Source organism: Stylophora pistillata, chromosome 5, assembly GCF_964205215.1.
Source record: "Stylophora pistillata chromosome 5, jaStyPist1.2, whole genome shotgun sequence".
In the NCBI taxonomy this organism is placed as follows: Eukaryota; Metazoa; Cnidaria; class Anthozoa; order Scleractinia; family Pocilloporidae; genus Stylophora; species Stylophora pistillata.
In genome coordinates this window covers 22989120-22993611 of record NC_142523.1, presented here as the reverse complement: position 1 = coordinate 22993611, position 4492 = coordinate 22989120, and the positions used below count along the sequence as shown (strand labels likewise).

At 38.2% G+C, this 4492-nt stretch overlaps 2 pseudogenes; both read left to right on the top strand.

Moving 5' to 3' along the window:
• Positions 1 to 2226: 2226 nt before the first annotated feature.
• Positions 2227 to 3382, top strand: LOC148730874 (uncharacterized; annotated as a pseudogene).
• Positions 3383 to 3419: 37 nt separating this feature from the next.
• LOC148730873 (uncharacterized) overlaps positions 3420 to 4492 on the top strand; it is a 2628-nt pseudogene continuing 1555 nt past the window's right edge.

Below are 4492 nucleotides of genomic sequence, written 5' to 3'. Positions count from 1 at the left end.
TTGGATCCGTTCCAAATCTTCGCTGATGTAGTTTGGTAGAGAACGGTGGAAGACAGGACTTGCGTATTCCAAGACGGGCCTAATACATGTCACATAGAATTGCACAAGTTCGCTTGGTGCAACTCCTGATCTCTTGAGTTGTCTCAAAAAGTAGAGAAGAGAGGAACATTTTCTACTTAGTTTAGAGGTGTGCATGTTCCTTTTTAAATCGTGGCTAATGTTCAAATTTATTGTCATGCTTCCGAAAACAACTGGATATTTTTGGAATTTTTTTCATTATTACCCAACTTTAATGGAAACTTGCACGGAGTCTACTGATCATACTAATAATGCGGTCTTCTCTAAGTCGCGCAATTTAAGATCGAGCTCGAGAGAGATTGATATTTTATTCATGTAGTTACAGCATATTTTAAGAAAAACCCAGCTATTTTTCTTGATCAATAAGCAAGCAAATAGGAAAGAGATCGGCAGAATTTTTGAAAGTTGGTCCTTGGTAGACAGTGTGAACAACGCGCTTAAAGGGCCCTTAAATAATTCATATCCCAACGAAACGTTTCCAAGTCACGCCACAGATATTTAGTTCGGCCAAGTTCTGCGTGGAAATGTTCCATAGTAGTAAGTGACAACGATAACACCATTCTTGTTTTATTTTCTGGAATAATAGCGCAGTTTCTTGATTTAACATAGTTACTGAGATTTCCTTTCAAGCAAGAAGGCACAGCTTCTCGTCTGTGCTACAAACAGTAACTTGTATGTCAACAACTATGCGGCATGTGACTTTAAATTCTCCTCTCCTGTTGTAAACTGTGATGATAAACAATCAAATCAAAGACTAATAAATGTTTTTTGCCGTAAGAAAGCCATATTTGCCTGCTTTTAGTAAATCTTCAAAAGAAACGACTGAAGGGAGAAATGGTACGATTGTTCCATCAATAATTCGCCTACATGCTTCTCTTTAAACTTGAAATTTCCAATCTCTACCAAGAATCTGGAAATTTGCCTACATTTTGTAGCTTCCTTGCTTAATTATCTTGTTTAACGAGCTATAAAAAGATGGCATACTTGCCTAAATAACTGCCAACAGCTATAATTGCGTGAAAGGTGTAGTTGAGAGAAGCTTTCGCAGTGGCAGATTTCAAAAGGCATTCCAGACATAAATATGGCAGTGCCCAAAGATTGTTTTAGTGATTTTCAGAGATGAACTAATGGACGAGAAAGGGGCGTTTAAATTAGTGTTGTAGCTTTCTGGCAAGGAGAGATATTAGACCTCAAAGTTACCAAATATTTGAGTGAATCGAAAAGCGTGAAAACACACTAATTTATTCACCTCTGTTGATTGACAGGCCGTTAATAAAATCGATTGAAACCTGTATCGTACGTTTATTAAGGATGTACCAATTTGCATGTAAGCCATCACGGTAATTTGTTGAATACAGTTGCAATAAGAGCTTCTTACATTTTACCTATTTTGAGGTTTTTTAGTGAAAACCTTGAAAAATCGGGGGGATGGTTTATCTCCCCGAAATAACTAAAGCAGAAACCAGATTGCCATTTTGAGTTTTGGGGTAGATCCTTTTAACTGGCACAGTTTCATTGAAATCGGTGAGATGGCATGTATCACGACTGCCCGGTGCTCTCGTGGACACGTTCTTAACAGGAGAACTTTTTTATGTTCGTGTGGCTGCGTGGAACGCCGGTCGTTTCGCCAACGTGTGAATTCGCCAACATCAGGTCGCCAATGTATGAGGTCGATTCGCGAACGTCTGAGGTCAGTTCGCCAATGCTTACATGTCAGTTCGCCAACGACGAACAGCGTCCAAAAATAATTGCAATTACAAATGGCCATAGGAATAAAATTTTACTTTTGATGTACTCACGAGTCTTCGTACGTTGATATCGTTTGAAATTGTTCGATTCACTCTCCCTAATCTCTCATTTCCTCGACGGCTGATCGTGTTTGAAAAAGACTTTGAAAACCATCCATGGCTTTTACCCAGTAGAGTATGAACCTCCTGTTAAACCTTTTCATTAAACATTTCTGTAATTAAATAGCTATTGACTCTCAATATGTTTGTTTGATTACGCGAGAAGTGTTGTTGATCATTCACATGCTGCACTCGCATAGCAAAAGTCCCTCTTCACGCGTAATGAAGCAAATATATTAGGAGTCGATAGCTATTTAAGGTGGCTCTATATAGTTTATCGGCGCACGAAACATGGGTACGAATGGCGCGAGCGCGCGAGTATTTAAAAGAAAAAGAAAAATAAACATGGCGACGAGACTTTTATCGCGAGTCGCGTTCCACTTAAAAACTCCTAAAAATGTGTTTGAAGATACACTTCTTTCCTCTTCTTTTGACGTGGTTAAACTGAGGAGTCAATTCGCAGCATTTATTGCGCCGATATCAGAGAGGGTAGACGATCGTGATCGAACGCGAACGAAGTCGCAGAGTGGTCACGGTGCACTTTTTATGGTTGGAGGCTTCGCTTTGAGCTCTATGGGCGATGATACACTGAAAACGGCTGGAGTGTCTGCAGAGGTGCACCTGACACGGGAAAAACAACCACCAATGGGTGACGAAAAGGGTCGGTTTTCACAAAAGAAACCCACTCGAAGTGGAAACGTGGAGGACAGGACTCGTGAGATAAACGAGTGGAGGGCAAAGAGGAAATTACATTTTAATGGAATGGTAGAAGATTGATCGCCACCGAAAAAAAGAGAAACCCGTTTAAGTCAGGTGTAGTTTAAATTTTGTTTTCACTATGTGTGGCACCAAGCAATTCACCTAAAAGTTTTAAGAAAAGTGCTTCCTTAAGTCTTTCTTTGCTCTAGAAATTGTTCTCAATTTGAATCGCATCATTGAATAAAATCTTTTTCATTAACCATTCTGATTGGTTAACGAAGCGAGGTATTTAGCGCAGAATTGCAAAAATCCATTACTTCACTCGTGAATTCGGCCTTAAATTGTACTTGATATCGGTTTTTGCATGCAATTTAATGCGGAATTCCCTCATCAAGTAATGAATTTTCCAATAGAATGTTTGTATTATACCACAAATAGTTCATAGCAAGTTGTTTCGTCAACATGATTACACCTAAACATTTTGACATTTCATTTTAAAACTCCAACAAACGTTTGGTTACAGTTACAACCTAATATTCAATTACCATTAACACGTACGAACAATGAATTTTAATCAGAAACAAACAAAGAAGGAAAATTGCATTCCACATGGAAGTAGAATTATGGACTTAGATGTTTCGAGAGGTTCATTGAAATGTTGTCAGCACTGTAAAGCAGGTAAGAAGAAACAATTTTTGTCTGCCCAAAGAAAATCACAACTAAAGAAAAGTCAAAATGAATTCTCAGTTTTATGGTAAGTACACGAACACACAACTTTGAGGCTATTAAATGAAAATGTTTCCAAGAAACAGTTATGTGATTGATTAAACATGTACATCTTCAAAACGTTATAAAACTTCTCATAAGCAATAAATTTTTGGGCAAGTTCTTACCCTATACCAAGTGTCACACAATTGTATTTCTATTGATAGCAACAAAAAATGTTTTTTGGCAAATTTGGAACAAAGAAGCATTGTAAATTTTCCATAAACCACAAGTAGCATTTACTGCTTTTTTAAAATTTTGTTAATTTTGCAAAAAATTTACCTTTGCTCATTTATTTCAAAAGAGAAGACCAACTGCCAGAACTAAGTGTAAAATTTTCTCGAGTATCAATATTGTCACTTTCAGCCAATTTGTCACTGTGGTACCTGTGCAGCATGTGGTAGAAAGAATGTTGTCAAGACCTCCAATGAACACAGGAGTGGTCAAAGAGGTCCTTTCAGTCATGATGTCAATTCAAGAGCTGTTCTTGGGTGTCTACACACAGGAATCGGTGAAACCCACCTAAATTATTTAGTGTGTACATTAAACTTTCCCTCTGTGAACCCGGTAACTTTCAAGAGTAGAGAAAATGAAATTGGGCATGCAGTAGAGCAAGTAGCGAAAAAAAGTTGCAAAACTGCAATGTCAGAAGATAGAAATGCTGCTTTCAAAAAAGGTGTAAAAGCAGATGACCAAGGCTGCATCAATATCCCCTGATCATATGACATGGGTTGGCAAAACAAGGAAAGGGGCATAACTGGTCAACTGGTCAAGCTGCAGTGATGGGTTTAACTTATGGGAAGGTTATGGATTATACTACGAGAACAAAATCCTGCAGGGTCTGCACAAATGCTAGAAAAACTGGAAAAGAAGCGAAGCAACACAATTGTCGACTCAATCATACAGCATCACCAAAGGTAATGGAGCCTATGGCAGCAGTCCATTTGTTTACTGAAAGCCTAAATTCTAGAGTCAAACTATCTGTTTTTGTCGGAGATGAAGACTCCACAACAGCTGCACATATAAAAGAGAATGTCCCTTATCCTGTAGAAAAGTGGACAGACATTGTGCATGCCAAAAGATCACTAACTACAAGGTTGTAT